Source organism: Bombyx mandarina, chromosome 04 (genome assembly GCF_030267445.1).
Source record: "Bombyx mandarina strain Sakado chromosome 04, ASM3026744v2".
Taxonomy (NCBI): domain Eukaryota; kingdom Metazoa; phylum Arthropoda; class Insecta; order Lepidoptera; family Bombycidae; genus Bombyx; species Bombyx mandarina.
The window spans coordinates 1,579,231-1,603,450 of NC_143211.1; the positions used below are offsets into that span (position 1 = coordinate 1,579,231).

Below are 24,220 nucleotides of genomic sequence, written 5' to 3' on the forward strand. Positions count from 1 at the left end.
ATATATGCACGCTTATGTTGAAAATGGCGTAAGCGTGATTCAGGCATCAGCTGTCAATTATCTTGTATTGTATGATGGCTACACGCCCGCCACACTTGGATATCACAGAGTAATTTCACTATTTAAAGCACAATATGAGGTCAAGCCAATAATGACTATGTCACTCTCCAAACCAGAACGGAGGGATATTTCGTGGTAGAAATAGTTTGGACGATGATCAGCATAGCTCTATACACACAATATAACAACTTCTATTTTACATTTCTATGACGAATTTGTCTAGTTTCATGGAAATAATGTTTTATGTTTCGATCTGCATCGATTATAGCATGAATTTGTGATTTTCAGCAGCCATAATCGATTCAACACGTTGAAGGATAGGTCGATAAAAAATGTTTTGAAATTGAAACACAAATTCCTGTTTCTATGTAACTGTTTAATGAAAATTGAAAACGTATGTAAATTTAAATGTACTAGTGGTCTCCCAGTAGTCGAAATTCGACTTTAATTAATTGAAATTATAAGTTTGTACACTATTATGATTCTATTGTCCAAGACTATTATACTTCTATAATCACAGATTTCACGCTACACTTTACTACTTTCTACACTTTACACAAATATTATTAAAGACAAATATTATTTAATCTATTCTCAATTTGACCACAGACTATAAGCAATATGAAAAGTTTGACAATAATCAAATAGTATGCATGCGTGTTGTGTGTCAAATACATGGTAGTGTATGTAATGTTTTTTTTATTGATTTAATGTATTGTTTGTGCATAATTTAAAACCGTATTTACATTCTGCACTCCTTCTCTACATTCTCTATAAGTGAGGGAAAATTCTCCTCGGTTTGCGCAATTTTCGTAAAAAGGGGTACAACGTTTTTGCTTCACGTATTAATTTATAGATTTTACTCGAAACTAGCATTGTACGAATATACGCATACCTGATTTTGTATGGCATTTACGCTTGTATAGAGTAGGCCTTGTGAATTCACAAGCGTTAAAATTTTCTATTGAAACACGAGTTTCAAGAGTCAGATCTGAAGATGATATTTCTAATATTTGTCGACTTTTAGGTCGTTTACGCTTATGAGGTGGTTATTGGTTGCAGTTATGGCGCACACGGGGGATCCGCGTTATTCCATTAACTAATTTAATTTATTTACAGGTAGCCCTCTTATAACACGGTATCTTACAACACGGTTCCGCTCTAATAGGAAAAGAAAAGCTCCCCAAAAACTCTCTTATAACACGGTACTTCTACAGAGCGATAACGAGATTTTTGTTTAAAATTAAGACAATTAAATTATGCACTATGAACATACAATATAAGAGGAATAACTGAAACTACGGCTTAATGTATAATAGTAAAAAAATACATAGAGGCATTGAGATTCTTGATTCAGAAGAATTACTCTCTTTTTGTCCTGGCTTCTGGTCTCTTATAACACGGCTTCGCACAACACGGGACTTTGTAGGAACGTATTTACCGTATTAAAGTAGACCCCTAGATTGAAACCGAAGAAGAAAATGTTACCGCAAGTCTTAGATACATAATAATATGATTAAAACTACTTTTACGATTTAAAATCGCGTTTTTTCATTGTCATTGTATTATTTCCAGCCCTTCGAAAACCTACATACTTTACAGTTTTGGTTTAGGTAAGATTTAATGTTTTGTAAATTTTGTGTGATTTTTATTTTTTTGCTGATTATTTTCAATATTGAAACAGCATTCCAGCAGAAATTTGTAACGATTTAATAGCACATAGGTATACTTCGATAAAAATATTTGTGATTTTAATATAGATTGTGTGCAATAGAGCGGAGATGAAGACAATCGTGTTAACCTAAGTAAGGCGAGTAATCCAAGAATGATCGTGATGGGGAAATACTGTTGAACCCTTCTGCCCTATTTGAAGTATATAGGAGCATTAAGAAACAAGCAAACAGACATATTCAATGCTACGATAAATAAAAGTAGGGATTTTTTAATGAAGTTTTTTTAATTCCACTTGTTGCACACCGTGAGACAAGACGCAGAAGTCTCTATTGTGTTGTATGATGTTTTTTTTATTGCTTAGGTGGGTGGACTAGCGCTCACAGCCCACCTGGTGTTAAATGGTTACTGGAGCCCATAGACATATATAACGTAAATGCGCCACTCACCTTGAGATATAAGTTCTAAGATCTCAGTATAGTTACAACGGCTGCCCCACCCTTCAAACCGAAACGCATTACTGCTTCATGGCAGAAATAGGCAGGGCGGTGGTACCTACCCGTGCGGACTCACAAGAGGTCCTACCACTAGTAATGAGGACTGCCACACCCTTCGAACTGAAAAGCATGATTGCTATGCGACAAAACAAGGCAGTTTCGTGGTACATACCTGCGTAGGCTCACCATACGCTCTACCACCGGAATGTACTGCTGAAGAATGAATGACACAGGCATTGGCTTATAAAATCTAGCAACAGTGTGCTTAGTGCGAGTTTTTTAACGTTCTCGATAGCGTAAAAGTTAGCCCAATTTTGTATGCAGTTGGAACAGCGCCCCTAGTGGCAAATTTAGGCAAACGTTCCGACTCCATACAAATTTGAGTTAACTTTTACGCTATCGAGAACGTTAAAAAACTCGAACTAAGCACACAGAATGAAATATATTAAGGAACCTGTTAAGGCGAAACCTAAATTAGTATTCGTTCATGAAGTAGCAAACGCAAACTTCACAGTATCTGCCTACGTTCTGATACACAGAATGCTCATGAGGGCTTTTTATTGCCTTGTAGGCAGACGAGAATACGGCAAACCTGATGGTGAGTGGTTACCGTTGCCCATAGACGTCAGTAATACTAGAGGCACTAGAGCAATACTTGAGGCAAAAGGATCCCTGGAAACGCACTTTGAATGAACGCAGTGGTTTTAGGCAGTATGGATTAACTCTACTCCGGTAGCGGGCGGTGCGATGGTAAAAACGAGATGATGGGACCATCTCAAACAATTCCTCAGAGCACTCCCCAAGGAACAGTGCATTAACGTTGTTAATTGGATTCATTTCAGACTATTGGTTATTTAGACTGCTCTCTAAAATATGTCTAGCTTTACTTATATTTTTATCATCACTGATTTTAGCTGACAAGCTACGAAGCAGACGGTCTACACGTATCCCTGGATACATGTCTGTTCAGAAACATACTCAGCCTAATGATCAAACAAAGACAAATGTTATTAATTCTTTGAACACGTTTCCACTAGTTTCGATCGATAGGAACTTAAAATAAACGACATTGTTAATTAAAAACTGTTTAAAAGTATTGTAAGCAGATAAAAAAAACAAATTTTACGGCGTCATCTCGTATTTTTTTGGTCATTTATACGTATTCTTTTTGTCATTTCGAATGCTTTAAATAGTTTTCGTGGTCACGGACGACTACTGTTATTCATCGACATTTGAATATTGTGTTAACTCACATTAAGCCGTTATATGAGATCTAAATACATCTGAGACTTGCGAAAACCGAAGAAAATATTGTAGATAAAACTGTTCTTGTTAATTTAAGTATAGAAAAAAAAAGAAAAAGACAACTGGAATAGAACAGAAATAAACAAAGTGCGGACGAAAATTCAAATTTCATCCATACATCGACAATATTAACAGTACATTGCCAATAAATAAGCACTAAGCTATCAGCAGTCATTAGGCACTTTATGTGCCTATTCGATTATCATTTTTAACTAATTATTAATCAATTGGTAAGTACTTATAATAATAATACTTTTAATTTAATTTTAATGAAGCGATAATTTTTTATTTTAAATATGTGACATTTCACAATTATTTTTTTTAAGGACATCAATATTTCGAAATTAACAAGGATAAACGAAGCGAACGTTGTTTTGCAAACAAAACGTATTTTCCGTATGTGAAAAACTTACGATAGACTTCTAGACCCGATATCCAGAATAGCATATTACTGTTAAATGACACACAAACACAAACAAACAGTTGGTAAAAATATGCGATAAGATTTTGTTCTGTGAAATTTAGCTTTGGATTGTCGATCGTGTTTCGAACTCTTCTTTTATTTTCACTAATAACACATCACACGTTCGCCTCGTGCGCGGTCACGCGCCGTACTGAATTATTAGCGAATAGCGAATATCGAAGCAGTTACGGAGACGGCTGTCGAGAGCGAAATTGCTTTTCGAAGTTACTAAAAAAATCATTCAATTATGAACTCTTCGGTGAATGTACTCAAAGTCGATTATTCTGTATCTAGATCATAGTTCTACGTCGAGACAGGCAAACAGGTTGAACACGAGAAATTCGCAGCCTGCCTGGAAACTGATACGCAGGTCTTTGCCTTCGTCTATTCGATAGTAAACTAGAACCATCTTACAAAAACAATATATAAAGGTTTTGAATTTAGAAAGAGTAGGTACTGAAGATATCACAAACACGTATGTGTAGGTAATGAATCGTTTTTAAAGCAGCCGAATAAAAATATGGAAGCTTGTGAACTAAAAAAACTCAAACGGTTGAAAGTTATGGTACCGTGGCCAAATCATGATCAACGAAATGTGGACTTTTAAAATGGTTACAAGGTAGCGTGCTTAGGGTTGGTTCAAGGTTGGCGAAACCGGGGTCGAAGGAAAACTCTTTCAGCGGTTTAATAAATTTCCACAGCAAAGGGGGGTAAAAAGCCAAACAAACATAATAATGTGGCTCGCCTGGTTTTACTGCAAATTTCTCTGTATCCAATATTGAAGGGATAGCAAATGTAATAAATATTACTCATACTCATTACTCATAGCGTAATTGTTTCCGTTTTCAAAGTCGATACCGAGAATGTGATCTATCAGCCGTCTTAAAAGGCTGTAGTTCTATGGCTGTTTAGCCAGGTGTGGATTTTGAAAGCTCAAAACCACTTCCGACCATTAGCCATCAGGGCAGGAAGAAATTTAATAATCTAATTGACGATTAGAGATTACGGTCAGGGAAAAGACTTTATGTTATCATTCTTGAGCGAATTAAACAACCACTTTCTTCATTTATCTGCTCTGAAAGCTCGCAACTGACCTAAATACGTGTCACACATTTATGGATATTATAATTATTGTTTCGGTGTCTTAAAAGACATTGCTATAATTCAGTAGAAGGGATGTTGTATTTCTCTGACACTATTCATCACCCACTTGGCGAAATTCGATCATAATCACTGACGTTTCAAGAACTAGATTGATTTTATGCTTTTTTACATACTTTTTTCTTTTAAAGGTGAAAAAAGCTAACTTCAAAAATTCATGAATTACCTAAAGTTCGATAAAAGTTGCAAAACAAAAAAAAAAGGACACAGTTGACAAACAGAGGAGTAAAGATAGTCAACTGTTTTGTTTTTACCTTCTTTTTTTATTTGTTTTTTATTGCTTAGATGGGTGGACGAGCTCACAGCCCACCTGGTGTTAAGTGGTTACTGGAGCCCATAGACATCTACAACGTAAATGCGCCACCCATCTTGAGACATAAGTTCTAAGGTCTCGAGTATAGTTACAACGGCTGCCCCACCCTTCAAACCGAAACGCATTACTGCTTCACGGCAGAAATAGGCAGGGTGGTGGTATCTATCCGCGCGGACTCTACGCGGGGTCCTACCACCAGTATAATACATTCATGTACATACATTTTATACATTCATATTTTTGTTTTCTGTTCAACTAAATCTCTAATATACATCACATTCGTGTTGGTAAAATTTTGCGAGTAAATAAATGCATAGTCGATGTACCGTAACACATCGATCAGACTGACGACCCCATTACTCGCTCCATCTTTATCCATGAATGTCAAACGTCATTTGAATAATGCAACGGATAATTTATAGTTCGCTTATAATTGGTTTTAATCATTCTATATGTTGTATTGCATAATTCTATAGCAGGTCAATGTACCGAGATAGAGTTTGAATAGCTTCTACTGAAGTTGAATAAGTGAGCCACATTCCCTTCAGCCCGCTTTTGCGGTGTGGGCTAACGTTGCTTCAATCAAATCATCTCTAGGCAGCATAAGCTCAAGTAATAAAACACTGGCCAAGAAAAGCACTGCGTCGGGTATCGGGCGGGCGCAATAATTATGTTCTATGTCTGTGCATGATTGAAGCACAATTCAATACTCCCCTGGTCTTCTTATACGGGATGTTAATTCAAATTCAAATTCAAATTCAAAATCATTTATTTCAACTTGGATGTCATCAAAAACACACTTGTTGAATGTCAAAATGTAAAAGAAAATGTTAACTCTACCACCGGTTCCAAAAAAAGCCACAGTCCTGAGAAGAACCGGCGAAACAAACTCAGCGGGCTTTTTTTTTTTGTATTTTCTCAACTATTTTCTTTTTTTTTTAAACAAGAAAACATATTTACAGTATACAAAAAAACAAGTCAAAAAAATACAATTCAAATAAATAATAATAATAATGAAAAATGAAAAGGCCAGGAGCGAACGCCTCATTCCCACGTAGTGCCATCTAGTAAAAAATCCTTAACTTTATAATATGCCTTGTTGCACAAACGTTAAGTTTCACTGTTTCGTTGTGATTAGACTAAGAAATGAGAATATATATAATATAGATTATTTCTTATATAAGTCATTGGGACGAAGATATAACGATAGAGTTTTGAGCGACACTAGAGAAAACATTTTATTCCATACGTACGTTCTGACGTACTACTGAGCTTTTTTTATAATTTTTGCATTAAATAGATAGTATATAAAAGAATCACTAGTATGACAATGGGTACGGTAGTTCACAAAAACTTATTGTCAAGCAAAAGATCTTGTGTGCACTAACATTGAATAGTTAACAGTCTCGTGGTGCGATGAGAGAAATAAGAGGATCCCAAATAATTCCTCTGAACACTACGTGGAACATAAGGTACAAAATACACAGAGAAAACCAAAATCACGTCTCAAGGTCAGGGCATTCAGGTAAAAAAAATAGCTACGATTTTGAGTTCTTTCACCTATTTCAGCAAAAAAAAAAAAACTCCTTGGAACAAGAGGTTCCAAACATTTCGTAAGTATTACTAACTTATAAGTTACTAAAGTTTTAGTAGTAATTACTGATCAATACTTATCACTTGTTTCGATAAAAAAAAAACCCTAAATTGTGTAACCTTGTCGTATCTAGGAATCGACATCTTTGCGGGCAATAGCTTAAGATTAATGTGTATCTTTTAAATGTGTGTTTAGGTTCTTCCTATTTCAAACACAATTTTATTTTTCAAATTTCGGAAAAAAAGAAAGCAAGCCATTAATTACTTTGAATAGAACCTTTATAATATTTTCGAGAAAAATCGTAGCCGCTACGTAATACATACAAACAATAAATTGTGTTTGCACATATGACGCGATTTTACCTCTCAATAGAATGCTGATTAAAAACAAAACGTGTTCATAATGAGTCTATTCATTAAAAAAAGCTTATATTGGGGGAAATAATGCGTGAATTAATGTTGTCTATGACGATTTTACATCACGGTAACAGTGACGTATTTATGTAGTCGTGATGCGATTGGTACACGTTTATATCATCTGAACTAGTGACGCGAAGAGGTGAACGTGGGCGATGAAGAAATTCGTTGTGACATAGGATAATTAATTTGGGGTGGAATGTTCATCATTTACATATTTTCCATAAATATTTGATGGTATTTTCAGATGGGTCGTTTCATTTTAGATTCCTCCTTGAGTTATATTATGCCACATAATTCCGAAAAAGTTTCATAAATTATGTGAAGTATTTTCCGTTAAGTTCCCTAGTTACGATACTAAAATATCTTATTATTGTCACATAGTATTGATCTCACTGATACACTCTATACCAAAACTTACTCAGTAAGATACATAAATTTGGAAGAAATGAAGAAGCATTGCCGAAACGACATTCAGAAATGGAAGAACTAAGAATTATTGATGTATTTCTTATGTGGATATATTACATTTGCGCCAAATACTCGTAGAAAAAATATTTTATTACAATACACTCATGCGTACATGAGGAGGACTAGAGCACTAAAAAGTAAAAGGTATATTTATGGTGTTTCATGATCATGAGTGCTCAAAGAAAGTGACATAATAAAGTTTCCCAGTGGGTTACTTCATTGCAGAGTTCACAGTTCAAACACACCCAGGAAAATATCTGTCGTGATTCACGTATTTGATGGCTTAGATTGTGGCTAGGGCTGGCATAGCATAAAACCAACAAAATTGTCATTAGAAGATATTTGATTTTCCTTAATCTTTTTGGCTTTTATTTTCACTTTACCAAAGGCAATCACGCCGATAGCACCAAAAAACGGACATATATGACAATATTTATACATCGACAACAAGAGGAATTATGACAAAAACCTGGAATAGCACTAATAATAATTTCAAGAAATCTTGAACTAAATACAACATTCCGAACAACACTAGGACTGACAGGACAGTCTACCGAACAAAAAAACACTGTCTTTTCAGAAAGTAGTACAATTTCAGAGGAAACATTAAGATTGAAAGCGCCAACAAAAGCGATGTATGTTAGGAAAACAATGGTAGTTCGAGGTTCTAATATAATGGATCATATTTGGATGGATTTATCATAAATTGAAAAATTAATGAAGCTTAGTCATCATAAGAAAACTATTCCTCAGAACAGGTAAATTTCACACAACTCATTAATATCACCAGATTGCAAACATAGCCTACCGATCTACATTCTGACAGCAAAAAAAGGAGATTTTCGACAGCCCTCGAGCCCCTAATCGAGGAAAAGCAACAAAATGCCATCTAAATGTGAACTTAATTATGAACAACGCGTATTACCTTCTCCTTTATAACCGTGAATTTCTTTATATGGCCAGTTTAAAGACTTAATTAGCCAGGAACAATGACTTACGTAAACGCGACCATTCCGACCCCGGCCTCACTAATACACGACTTGGGGAGCGTAGTTTATTGCCCCTTTTCATATTAATAGCATTATTGTTTGGGTTCTGAATGAACGTCAGGTTAAAAGTATCGGAAATATTTTACTATTTGATCGGACAAACGACCTCAAGCCCACTTTAATCGTACTGGTAAATTTTCCAATTGTATCGTAAGAAATACTACGCTAGCTCTTCGAACAAGCACGCACGATAGCTTCATGGCAGGCCACAAGACCAAGGCAACAAGCAAGACTTGACACAATTAAAGACATTAGCGAACTTTTGTACGATTTTGTCGGTGACCATGAATGTTATTAAGAATGAATCGGAAGCCGTTCGAGAAAGCAGAGTGGTATATAATGATAATTCATTTACTGCACCACTGGAATTTTAGCGTAAATTTCTATGGTATCGCAAATTCGATGCAAGAATTTTGATGCAATTAAACTAGTAGGTAATTCCCAATACAATTAAAATTCACCGACCCTTTCCTCCCAATGATCGAGATCACTTTGAGCTGAGACTGTTCAGCCTACCTTTGTTTCTCTAGATGTTTTTTAAATAACATACTACGAATATTCTAAAACGTAAATTCTTGACAACGTGTAACGACCTAGCGATTATAATATTTCGGGCAAAATTCCAAGTATTATCTCGCGTCGTGTCTTATTTCAACGCCTCATGTGATATCTGGGTCAGTGGCGTGTCCCGGTCGTTGAGTTCTGCCTGCGATGGTGACGTCTTAAGCCTTTGAGCTAGATTCCACATGAGTACTGACTTACACACTAAAACTAGTACTGAAATTGTAAGCTTTATTTTGCGAGGCTCCAGATTGTAGTTGAGCATACTTTAACAGATATGAGGCTCTTTACAGACCACTTCATATATAATACGATTGTTAGTTCGAAATTGGGAAAAATGTAGACTTTATTTGTAATAGTATAAGTTTACGTTCTTAAACAGTATTCAACTGAAAATTCCATGTCATTTAAATACAAAGCTAATTGGGTTGCCGACCAAGTACATTCGTGAACCTACTACACGTTAGATACATAGGTAGATGAGATTTGGAAAGTCTGAAAAGGGAGTAGCGGTTTGTAGGCTGCGGCTTGGCTCTGCCCCTGGCATTGCTGAAGTCCATGGGCGACGGTGGTCCACTCACCATCAGGTGGGCCGTGTGCTCGTTTGCCTACAAGGGTAATAAAAAAAATCTCAAAGCTGTGACTTCTCGTATTTTTGCACAACTGGGCTACGAGTGCATCAAAAAATGGTCAAATGATATTGATACTTCATAAAATAAAATATAAAACACGAGACTAATGACGTTCAATATCACTGGTGGTAGGACCTCTTGTGAGTCCGCACGGGTAGGTACCACCACCCCGCCTATTTCTGCCGTGAAGCAGTAATGCGTTTCAGTTTGAAGGCTGGGGTAGTCGTTGTAACTATACTGAGACCTTAGAACTTATATCTCAAGGTGGATGGCGCATTTACCTTGTAGATGTCCATGGGCTCCAGTAACCAGTTAGCACCAGGTGGGCTGTGAGCTCGTCCACCCATCTAAGCAATAAAAAAAATAAAAAAACGTTCTGCGGAATCTAAATTTCGTTCTAAAAACGGTTGTCTTTCACAAACAAATGAACTTGAGTTATCTACACATTATTTGTTGATGATTTAAAATAATTTAACCCAAAATAGGCAGACAGACATGTGGCCAATCTTGATACTTTACTTGTTTACCAGTACATACAAGGATTACATTCGGTTTCATCAGAGCAGGTGTATGACTTATTTTTAACATCAGAAATGTATACAAGAGGTATTATAATATCTATGATGCAAAATTATGAAATGAGTGATCATAATGTTTTTTATTGCCCTTGTAGGCAGACGAGCATACGGCCCACCTGATGGCGAGTTGTTACCGTCGCCCATAGACTTCAGCAATGCCAGGGGTAGAGCCAAGCCGCTGCCTACCGTAACATTGCATTAAGTACATTGCAATTGCATAATGTAACATTGCATTAAATACTCAATTTAGTAAATAGCATTAAATTAAATACGCACTTAAAACTTTATCTAAGTATTCAGTTCAAACTATTTATAGCTAACGAACGGCATTTTAGTGTATGCTTATCTTTATGCTATATGAACTATATTATAAGCGAGTAAATCATAGTATTTCGTAAAATTAGCTAGCAGAGTAAAGTACGTACTTAAAAAACCAGGAATCATCCAACATTAGTGTTTGATTGATTCGGAACGGATAATATATGTATGCTGTTTGTGTGCGGAGTATGAAATCTAAGGCTAGGAATATATTATATTAATCTTAAAGAGTCACGCAAATACGGCGCTTTATCAGACCGGCAGCTATCAATCACAAGAGACTGCCTACCTGAACCGTCCTACGATCCATCAAGTACAGAAACGTACGTGACTTAAACAGCTTATTGTTGGAGCTTTCACTGCGATATAGTAAGCTTCACTGCTACCTAATAAAGCTACAGATTGAATCATATTTACTTTTACTTCACTGTTTCCGGGCAATCAGCAATCTTGATTGGCAGGTCGGGACGGTAATGCTTTTAGGTTGGATTTAGCACTATTAGTGTCCAGTGACCCAGCTGTGTTGGGCGTGCCTCCCGATAAAGTCGTAGATTCTAAGCTGGGCGTGGATTTTTGCTGGCGTATATGGAAAAGCGAGATTACTGCACACCGATAAACGGCTTCCGAATTCCGTAGACATTACAACATTTCTGCGACCGATAATTGCATATTGATAATGATTCTTAAACTGTGAGGTCAAAATATCAAAAATATTGAAAAATATTCCAACGGCACTTAGACTAGTCTTTGGAGCACACCCACACAGAGTCTATCCAGAGATATCTCTCAAAATAGCTCTTTACCAGGTCTGTAACAGCCATTGGTTGAGACATAGTCAACAAAATGAACGAAAGAGAGCTCCGTTTGCCTGTTTTGAATATTAAACAAACAAAAAAATCCTTTTACAGTCTAAATAAGGGCACGCGCACCGGAAATGTGTCAGTGGTATTAATTACTTCCCCGTCCTAATATAGATTTAATAGCTAAGCCAGTGATTCTCAACCTTTTTTTTGTTGCGGCACATATTTAACGATTTCAAAATTTGGCGGCACACAAAAAAAAAAACAGAAAAATTATTTACTTACTACAACACACTGCATAAATAGTTTATCAAAAAATTTTGATATACGAAATAAACTAAAATATACTATAATTTTTTTTTTGTGGATTTAAATATATATTCACGTTTAAAATATTTTTCTTTTCAAATGATATAATTTAATAATATTAACATTATTATATGTTCGAAAAATTTGGCGGCACACTTTTGAAATTTGGCGGCACACAAAAGTGCCGCGGAACAGTGGTTGAGAATCACTGAGCTAAGCTGATGGTCCGACAGTATCTGTATCTTTTCGATTTGTAACCACAACTATCAATTATCGTTCATTCACAGAAACGATAATGGCCGTTCGATTAACAAGTCCAATTTGTACTGATTCACGTTATTCTACAGCTCATTAACTCGTGATTATCGGTACGATGGTAAAATGAGATTCACAAAACGTTCGTATTAAATAAAGCAATGAAACGGGACGGCCATCGTATTATATTGCAAGCGGTAGTTTGATGAGATTTTATCAAACTTATATCGTTTTTTACTATATGTGAACATGATTAGAAAATTTACAGTCTTATTAATAAACTTGGGGTATACTGAGGGCACTTTTCCCGAGTTTTTATCAATGTCATAACTATATACTGGATTACGAGTGGGTATAAATAGGTATCACCGACCTGCCTATTTCTGCTATGAGGTCAATAAACTTCTACAATCAGTGAGCACTAGTTAAGTTAATCTGCCTTTTTACAATGCCAAACATTCTGGGAAGATACAAGACATGTCATAGGCGAAGTATAGTTAATAAGAAGAGGCATAAGGGTTTATTTAGTCACTCACGCAAAAAAGGTGTCATGTTGTTGACTTACGGGTCACAGCGCAGCGGGCGTTAAGCGGTTACCGGAGCCCATAGACATCAACAACGTAAACGCCGCCACCCACATACAAACGTAAGTTCTAAATTATCACTTTTATACATAGTACCTAGACTCCAGAGAGTCCGCGTGGGTAGGTACCACCACCCTGTCTATTTCTGCCGTGAAGCAGTAATGCGGTTCGGTTTAAAGAGTGGGGCATCCGTTGTAACTATACTTGAGACCTTAGAACTTATATCTCAAGGTGGGTGGCACATTTACGTTGTAGACGTCTATGTACTGTGTACCAACAGTAACCGTGGTAGGACGCTTTGAGCGTAGGGCGGCCAATTGTCGCCGAAGTCTGAGGGTAGGCGGCAGAATTCACCTTGTTATGTCAATTACTTCCAGTAAGCAATTAGCATCAGTTCTACGCTATGAAAAAAATGTCAATAGATAATTCGATTCAACATGGCCATAGTGCGATCCGTCTGTTATTAATAGTCTACAATGTATCTCGTCTTAAACTGTATTAAGCGAATGTTACTTAAATCGTTAGGATTTTTTTGTATCAACTATTAATGTTTAGCAAAAGTGTGTGCTAGATTTACAGCGTGACATTTCCAAACATTCTGAGCCCATCCAAGAAATATTAATTCGTTTATCGAAATTGTTAATCATTATTATCAGTTAAGTAAAATATTTTTGCGTTTTGGGTATCTGAAACCTACACATGCGACTCGAGACTAGTACAATCAGACATCGAATAACAAACATATTTTAATATAGATAATGACACCGAAGCGAAACCGGACCCCGGGCTGCATTAGTCTGTTATTAACAAACGAAGATATCAAAACGCGAGATCAGTTATTTCAATAAACAATTCTCATGTTCAGTATTTTAGAAGTTTATTTCGCAGCTTTTTCTTTGTTTTTCGTTCCAACGAAGCTTTCCAAATGTTATCTTATAAATTGTTAATTGTTTAATAAAGCCGTTTAATAATTATTTAATATGCTTCGTATTTATTTTATTTTCTTAGAGAGAAAAAACGAAGCATATTAAAGTTATCATAGTTATTATAGTTAATTATTTATTATTATATTATACTAGCTGTACCCGTCCGCTTCGCTGGGCATTTCAAATTAACATTATTATTTCCCGCCCCCACAAAGACTCTCATCATTAACACCCCCGCAACTGGTGAAGGGAGTCAAACACTCATATAAATATTAGCCTATCCATTAAGTACATGTATTTTCTACATGGATACCAAGTTTCAAGTCAATCGGATGCATGGTTCAGTAGTTATAACGGAACATCCGTAAAAACCACTGTAGGTTTATATTACATATTACAAGACAAGTACATATTACAAGACAAGACAAGAAAAAAATTATAGATTATAGATAATAAATTATTTATTATTATTATTTTTTTGTATGTTTTATATTTTTTGTATTTGAATTTTTGTTTTGTATTTTACAATTTGAATAAACGAATTGACCTTTTTTCCTACTTATTCAAAGGGCTATTCCAGCTACGCCCTGACGTGTAAGTGACGGGCTTAACCTGAGAAAATTTGCTAACACTAGCCTTAGCTAGAACAGTGCTTCGCAGAGTCTTATCACCGGATCGGAATCGCGATCCACTGAGAAGATCCGACGAGAAACTTTTGATGTTAGGCAAGCAGATCCCGGAGTAACGGGACCTTATGAATTGTTAAACCAAGACTAATAACTCATATTTTAGCAGCCGCTCATCAAGCTAAGCTCAAAGTTGAAACTCTCATATCGAAATCGATGGTGATTTCAAATAAACGTAATGTACAAGCTAGTTCAACAAAAATGGAGTTTAAAATTTATATGTAGTTTGGAAAATGCAGTTTTTCAAAGGGTATTATTGGCATAATCTTTTTTTATCAGAATCAGAATACTTTTCGCATTTCTAATGAGTTTACATACTCATATTAATTTTCTGTTATAATAATGGTTTACATTGTGACTTTTTCACGCTCAGATATATTCATAAATACTATATAGTTGATTTTGTGATTGCAAAGAACTGTTATCTATTTTTAGGTGAGTAGACGAGAGCACGGTCCACCTGACGTTCATAGGTTGTCGGAGTCCATAGACATTACAGCGTACTGTAGAAATATGCTATCAAACTTGACATACAAAGTCAAAATTTCAACTGCCCAATTATAGTTGCGACAAACTGTAATGGAAACGACTTTAACAGTATATATATGACTCACGAAATTCTATGACAGCTGTTTTTAGACATTGGACTGCCAGCGTTTATTATGATAATCTATATATTAATACGTGAAGCAAAAACTTTGTATCCCTTTTTACGAAAATTGCGCGGACGGAGGAGTATGAAATTTTCCACTTATAGAGAATATAGAGAAGAAGTGCACAATGCTAATATTTTTTTAAAGTAATGCACAAAAGATACATTAAATCAATAAAGAAAACATTACACACACTACATACCATGTATTGGACGCACACACGCATGCATACTATTTATTGTCAAACTTTTGTTCTTGGCCTTTGTTGTCAAATTGAGAATAGATTAAATATTGTTTGTCTTAGTTAATATTTTTTATAGTGTAGTCTTGGCGAAATTTGTGATTATAGAAGTGGAAAATACAATAATAATAGTGTACAAGCTTACAATTCCAATTAATTAAGCATAATCTAATTCGTATGAACATAATACAGCCGATGTGAATAATGTGAATGAATGTGGGTAGAAAGAAAATGTAAGCATTCGAAAAATTCATATTCCTCGACGTAATTCTTTCTGCGAAATTCCCAAGGTATTTGTGTGGAATCCCGCGAAAATGAGAAATGTTCATCAAAATTTAATTGATCATAAATAAGATTTTATTATCATCATAAAGTTTAGCTTTATTCTGAATTGAATCGGTAGTTTTTCCTTATTTTTTCGTCGCTATGTTCCTGTGACTATATTGTAATCGACTATATTTTCAACTTTCCCGAAATTCATCCTGGTAGCGATCTCATCTTGAAAATAGGCAGACAGAGAAGGGCAGGTAGCTCTGACGATTCAAAACGTTCATCATCATCATCAGCCCATATTCATCCACTGCTGGGCATAAATTTCGGCCAATTTACACCACAGAGCTTATTCCTCGCTGCATCTCGACTCACCTCATCCATTGCTTAACATTATAACCGTTATAAATAACAATTGTTTTTTTACGGTGTTGTTTTTGCTACAGCGCGCATTGAAATACAAATAAAAATTAGCTGACGCACAAGCTTTGCGAATAGCGTCCCTTTGTGAGTTTACGAAATATTTATTCAGATAAGACAAAAACAACAAAGTCTTTACGCTTCACTTAAAAATTACATTGTTCTCTTTTCGAATTAGAAAATGATAAAATTAAATCAGGACTATCCAGGCTTCATATATATTTAGAGCATAAATTAGCACATGAACTAGAATTCTGTTTAAATTATTGTTATCAATCTTCAAGAACAAGAATCAGCTAATACGGATAAAATTAAATAAAAAAACCTAGCTTTACACAAATTTATTTTAAGATAATCATTTTCTGTTTATTACGACGACTCGGAGCACTTTTTTTTTTAATTACATTGTGCGGGTCGGTTAAAGACCTTTGTGCACAGCTCTGCGTCACGCCATGGATATTCGTAACGTTATGTTTCAGAAGGATTCACAATATTTTGTAAAAAAAAACCTATAGCCCTGTGTAACCGTAAAACTAAAACTTCATCGATTTATTTAAGGGCGACATTCGCAGATGACGTCGTGAAATGTGCTTTCGCAACGATTCACAATGAATCCTATTTTAGACACAGTGCGTACAGTTTAATAAATCCATCTGCATTCATGAGTCATACGGATAAAAGAGCTTTGTTGGCGATGAAACATCACCTAACTGCATTTAATTAGACAAACTCATTGAAGATAAGTACAAAATACATACGTACTTACATACACAAACTTAATTATTTATCATTAAGAATATCTTTATTACATAGTAACTTTATCCGCTAAAAATGTTTTTATTTTGAAGGAAGTATTATTAATATAGTGACCATTCTTTTTGTAGGAAAAAACAGGACAAGGAGCAAAAATAATAATTTTAATACGGGTAATTACAAAACAGTAGACATTTTATATGGGATTCAGCCAAAACTGAGCGATTGCTTGAACTTATACACTAATCAGTAAATATACTTTGCAATATAATACACGCATCATTTTTTTTTCTAATCGGTTATTTGTGAACTTCATTATTATACATTTAAACTATATTTTTACATTCAAATATTATATTTGAGTATAATTTAAATTTAATTGAAAAGACGTACAAAACAGTACAAATTATTTCTTTTTTGCTTAGATGAGTGGACGAGCTCACAGCCCACCTGGTGTTAAGTGGTTACTGGAGCCCATAGACATCTACAACATAAATGCGCCATACACCTTGAGATGTAAGTTCTAAGTTCTCAGTATAGTTATAACGGCTACCCCACCCTTCAAACCGAAACGCATTACTGCTTCACGGTAGAAATAGGCAGGGTGGTGGTACCTACCCGCGCGGACTCACAAGATGTCCTACCACCAGTAATTACGCAAATTATAATTTTGCGGGTTTCATTTTTATTACACGATGTTATTCCTTCACCGTGGAAGTCAATCGTGAACATTTGTTGAGTACGTATTTCATTAGAAAAATTGGTACCCGCCTGCGGGATTCGAACACCGGTGCATCGCTTCAACACGAATGCACCGGACGTGTTATATTTTAGGCCACGAATAAATAAAAATTTATAAAGGGTATTTATGATTACAATGCGAATGGTCATCATAATTATTAAGTACCTACCACTTTTTAGCGGTTTCTCAAAAATCTAAGAGGTCATAAAAAATACACTGTTATTATTAGGTATATGTCGGCGTTAAGTCAGGATTTACACACATAAGTTCTTTTACAATGAAAATACAATACAATTCTATAAAACTTTAACATTACTTGTTTACAACAAAAAGCCACGCCTGAGTTATTCAGTGGTTCTTACACAATTAGCCATTTTGTGTTGGTTATAACAACTACAACTTCTTTTATACAAACAAATGTAATTACTGCGAAACAATTCACAAAACATAGCTTAATATTCAAAATACATATTTTAGTGATTTTACATGACTCACATTTAATTTAATTTACATGAATTACTTTTAAGTAATATTAACTAACATTGTTATTATCCAGCCTAATAATAGATGGCGCCAACAACATCATTGCATAACAATTACAATACTTAATTAAATTATTAGTACTGTTAATTATCATATAAATTATTATTAATATTTATGCTTTATTCATATTTAATCATTTATACAGTCATTTGTGTTTTTAAACAATAATATAAACATTAAACATATTCTGAACATTTTCACATCAAAACAGTGTCTGCTAATTATTAAATATGGTAGAATAACAGTTTTGTTGCTAATAATAAATAAATATTAACATATAATAAACTAAACTATATATTATTATGTTAATTATTGCCAACAGTGGCGTTTGCGCCCATACGGCCATACTGATTCCAGCGCGTCCCTTGCGCTGTTTTAGCATTTCACATAACAGTAAACAAGGCATATCCCCTACTGGGATCTGCCCAACACACAAGGCACCATTCACCCTTACGAGATCTAGCTAACACACAAGAGGATTACCCAACGGGATTTACCAAACACACAAAGCATCACCCATACGGGTCTAGTTAACTCGCAAGCCATCACCCTTACAGGATCTAGCCAACTTACCAGGCATCACCCTTACGGGATCTAGCCAACACACTCGGCATCACCCATTCGGGATCTAGCCAACTCACAAGGCATCACCCACTTGGGATCTAGCCAACCCACAAGGCATCACCCTCTCGGGATCTAGCCAACCCACAAGGCATCACCCATTCGGGATCTAGCCAACTCATAAGGCATCACCCATTCGGGATCTAGCCAACTCATAAGGCATCACCCATACGGGATCTAGCCAACTCATAAGGCATCACCCATACGGGATCTAGCCAACTCATAAGGCATCACCCATACGGGATCTAGCCAACTCATAAGGCATCACCCATACGGGATCTAGCCAACAAGACCAGGTTTAAGGATTCGCATGGTGGCCCGCCAGCGTTTTAGGAAGGATAATTGGATAGGAAAATAAAAGTAGATACCATAACAAATTATAAATCATTTTACAGCAGAACAAATCTCTCTGCCCATACGGTCAATTTGTCAGTTATCAGAATCCTCTGACATTAAGAGGATAGATTTACCTATATCAAACCGTTACCATTACCAAACCTTTACCTTTACCAAAACACATTAGATGACAGAGACCGCTCGTCCATCCATTTTTTACCAGCTGATTCAACTTCCCCTAATTCATCATTCAGCGGACCATTTTCAATTTGCTTTATTTTAATGACTGGTAGGGAACATCATCCTTCTAATGCCTCTGCATTTTTGTTTTATTGTTGTGCTGCAGCTTTTAATCAACTGTAATTCTTAAAGCTGCCTGTCAGATCTTATTAATTGATATTTTACAAACATGTGACATTTATGACCCATCAATAGTTCAGCATGCCTGTTGACCATGCTCGCTCTCTTTGCAATAATGTGGTACTGAATTTCATATTGTTCACAAGTTTTTGAAACTCCTGAATTATCTTTTATCTTGGTGAATTTTTAAAAGTGACAGGTTTCCAAAAATGGAACTAAGATTTTAAAAACAGAAATCACATAGAGATCTGTGCCATCCTTTTTCTTGACTAATAATAAAGCAGCACCCCCACTAGAAACCTAGGGTGCAGAGAGTTAATCACTCATCCAAAAATAAATAATTATGAAAGGAAAAGTAATAATATGGAGCTGCTGAACAGGGATGAGCTGTCTCTTATTATGGCATATTATTAAAAGTTTATTTTTATTTTTATTGTAATATGCTTGAACTCCTCACAATAAACAGGAGACATACAGTATGTACAGCGTTGTACTATCCTATCCAAATTAATTATTTCAAATCCAACTTTTATCTGCCTGATCACCATCTATGAGACATGATTTGCAAAAGTTACATGATGATTGAATAATGACTCCAAACTTGAGCGTTCACTGGATAGAAACTTATAAAAATAGATATGTTCTCCTCAAAGAGTGCAACACTGAGAAGTTATTTTTAAAAGATTAAAACCTATTAGGATGTCAGCAAGACTGTCAGTATTACCATATGATTATGATTACCATATGAAATTCTATAATAGTTCTAGTATTTTTCTCCATTAAAAGTCACAATGCTTTGTTTTGAAATCAGTTGACCCCTTATGCTCAAAAACTTTACATGAAGTTGTTTAGCTTACTAAATTAGATCTGCAATGATTTAAGTCTTAATTGTGGTGATACGTTTGTCATCTTGACGGCGGTAACAAGTTTTCTCGAAATTACGCAAGTGATCCAGTAACCACATTTAAAACCTTAGTGTTACTAAAAGTGCCACGAAAACTGAAGGAATCATTATGTGATTGTGATAAAACTGAGTTATGTTTAGACATTATATTTACAGTACATTTTCAATTTGACGCTTTCGGAACGTTTTTAGAATCGATATTATTTAGGAAGCGAAATACATACCACAGCGTATTTCTCAATAACTTGGATCGAATAAATTTAAGATAAATACCTGAAATCAGTATTTTTACCATCTCAGCGTCAGTAGCTTTTCCAAAACATCCACGGTCTAGAACTCATTTTAAATATCCACAACTTTACTGAATGCATGGATCAGTTCGTCCCTCACTTGCTCCAATGCGGTTCAATACAAAGACCAGATATCGGCTTATGTCTTGCTTGCTCTTTTGAACTCGATGTTCATGCGATGAAACAATTAGCTTCATGATAGTTTCGTCCACATTTCCGCATCGGTCTTGATGTCACGCCCTCATCGGAGTTGAACGGCGGCAAATAAAAGTTATAATGCCACTACAAGGGTACAGCATTTGCAGCTATCATCACTTTTCGCCTTTTTAATACAGGTTGAGAGACCCATCACTTGTTCAACAGTGGGCTACTTCATTCGGAGGCTTACGATTAATTTTGGGGCTGTGATCCCACTTCTGATGTCGGCGTTAAGTCAGGATTTACACACATAAGTTCTTTTACAATGAAAATACAATACAATTCTATAAAACTTTAACATTACTTGTTTACAACAAAAAGCCACGCCTGAGTTATTCAGTGGTTCTTACACAATTAGCCATTTTGTGTTGGTTATAACAACTACAACTTCTTTTATACAAACAAATGTAATTACTGCGAAACAATTCACAAAACATAGCTTAATATTCAAAATACATATTTTAGTGATTTTACATGACTCACATTTAATTTAATTTACATGAATTACTTTTAAGTAATATTAACTAACATTGTTATTATCCAGCCTAATAATAGATGGCGCCAACAACATCATTGCATAACAATTACAATACTTAATTAAATTATTAGTACTGTTAATTATCATATAAATTATTATTAATATTTATGCTTTATTCATATTTAATCATTTATACAGTCATTTGTGTTTTTAAACAATAATATAAACATTAAACATATTCTGAACATTTTCACATCAAAACAGTGTCTGCTAATTATTAAATATGGTAGAATAACAGTTTTGTTGCTAATAATAAATAAATATTAACATATAATAAACTAAACTATATATTATTATGTTAATTATTGCCAACAGTGGCGTTTGCGCCCATATATACATATATTATAAGCGATGTTTTTATTGATACAACTAGCGACCCGCCCTCGCTTCGCTTCGAAAACATTAAAACACACATGAAACCAAAAAATAAAAATAAAATAAAAAATTTAAAAAAAGTAGCCTATGTTCATCAGGGACAACGTCGGCTTCTAATGGAAAAAGAATTTTTCAAATCGGTCCAGTAGTTTCGGAGCCTATTCGAAACAAACAAACAAATCTTTCCTCTTTATAATATTAGTATAGATATGTTATAGGTATACAAATATTATAAGCTATGTTTTAATTGGTACAATATGTTATAAGCGAAGTTTTTATTTGTACATACATTTTATCACAACATAAATACCGCCTTCGATCTTGAGACTTGAGTCTACGTTTAAATCATTCAGATGTGTATTTCATTGCGGCATTCGTACACTAGCATAGTTGCTTTTTATTTATTTATTTTTTCCTACCTAAGCTGGTAGCCTGGAGAGGCTATTCCAGTGTAACCGTAACTAGTAGGTGAGCTCACGGGGCTCAAACCTGACGAGACATAGTGGCATCGCTCGATATTAGTACGCCGGGCTTCGTACCATTTAGGCCACGATGAACTCAAAACGAATTAACTACAGCACGAATACTATTTAATAATTTAGGCCTTCCACATATATGATTTTTCAGTTACTGTCTATAAAATTTTTTTATTATATATACACTATTGATATTGTGGTATGCTGATTAATCTAAATCGACGAATTAAAATACCTCGATAAGATAAAACTGTGGGAAAATAATAACGCATTTATATTTATCTGTAGAACTGACGTGGTCCTATTAAAATTTTGCGTATTTATTGTTCATCACTTTTATCAATTGACATTTTTAGATAGAAGACAATATTTTGCTGATAATTTTGCTCGGCTTAAGCGTTTTTCCCTTACTTTAGCCTAAGGGACTATTCCAGCGCGAATGAATAGATAAGCTCACGGGCTCAACCTGAGATAATTTGCTAACACTAGCCCTAGCAATAATAGTACTTCGCAGAATCTACCGTCAGATTGGAATCGCGACCAATTGAACAGATCCAGCTAGAAACTCAGTGGGTTGTGTATACGGGCTAGTTTGCTCATCGAATTCTTTGTCGGAGTCGACGTGTTCGATTACGAGGACGATGGCCAGTGCTTGAAGAGCCTAAAAACACCGACCGGGGATCGAGGGATATTTCTGGCTATAGTGGCATTGCGCTGCCTCGTTCCCTGGGTCGGATATGTAATAAGCGGAGGCCAATATAAGAGTATTATCGCGTCGCGCCATTTTGTCGAAGTAGCATTCTGACACTACAGATATCTACGTATCTATTCTAAATTTAATTCCTCAAGTACCACGATGCTACGACGGCTATCCTGCAGAAACGGATTGCTTGACCTGGAGAGAATTTATGTGCACGCGGGCCGAATGAGCGAACACTGCACTTGTATAGGTTATGACGGATGTATGCAAGTTTTATAGAATGTCACCTTGTTGCGAAGGGTTAAAGTTTAACACGTCAATATTAGTTTAATCACGTCGTACGTAATGACTGACTGAACTAATGCGATCTTTAACTATTATTTTTATTGCTAAGATGAGTGGACGAGCTCACGTCCCACCTGGTGTTAAATTGTTACCGGAGCCAGACATATACAACGTAAATGCCTCAGCCCACCTTGGGACAAGTCCCAGTTTTAGAGTAAGAAAGCTGCCCCATCCAATAGGCAGGGTGGCGGTACCTACCCGTGCAGGCTCACAAGACGCCCTACCACCAATAAACCGCGAAAAGTATTCCTTCGTCTGCACAATCGTTTCGCTCTTTGTGACTAAATTAATAGCGGCCCTGCTTTAGTGGAACCTATATTTTATTATTATAATAGCCACATATTTTCCTTTTATTTCATTAGTGTATTTCATGTTTAATAAGATTAGATTTATAACAATAATAACAATAAAACAAAAAGTGAAAATCATAATAATCTATGCTAATCTAAAAAATAGTTTAAGGTCACGAAAAGCCAAACTAAATATTGAAATAATTATTTTGTAAAATCTTATTCATCGGACGTTTTGAAGGTTATGAAAATTACCTTGAAAGTTTCGGTTAAGTAGATATATTCAGGGTGGACTTATAGAGGGTTTTAATATTAATTTTAGTGTCTATGTCTGTCGTCTATTTGTTCCTAAACCATTGATTGTGATGAAGCTTGGTATGCCAACCACTACCATGGTTAGCACTTCAGAAGGTGTTTCAAGAATTCAATGCTTTTCATACGATTAGCCGGCGTCAGAGGCACAGAGGATACTATGAGCATTTCTGTAGGCATCGGCTTGGCTCTGCCCCTGGCATT

The 24,220-nt window shown here is 35.4% G+C and overlaps 1 protein-coding gene and 1 long non-coding RNA gene across 4 annotated transcripts in view; both read right to left on the reverse strand.

The window, feature by feature from the left end:
- Positions 1-24,220, reverse strand: part of LOC114241164 (SUN domain-containing ossification factor) — an 80,765-nt gene that overhangs the window by 21,256 nt on the left and 35,289 nt on the right. For 2 of the 3 annotated variants that reach the window (XM_089740185.1, XM_028171943.2), the window contains exon 1: positions 3,947-4,361. The exons of the other annotated variant lie outside the window; for it this stretch is intronic. The gene's annotated coding sequence lies outside the window, so the exon portion shown is untranslated. Of the gene's footprint in view, positions 1-3,946; positions 4,362-24,220 lie in introns of those variants that run through there. 3 annotated transcript variants of the gene reach the window in all.
- On the reverse strand, positions 18,023-21,852 carry LOC149503068 (uncharacterized). Its single transcript, XR_016325825.1, has 3 exons — positions 20,855-21,852; positions 20,717-20,765; positions 18,023-19,585 (listed from the first exon to the last, which is right to left on the reverse strand). It is a non-coding gene; the product is annotated as an uncharacterized LOC149503068 (long non-coding RNA).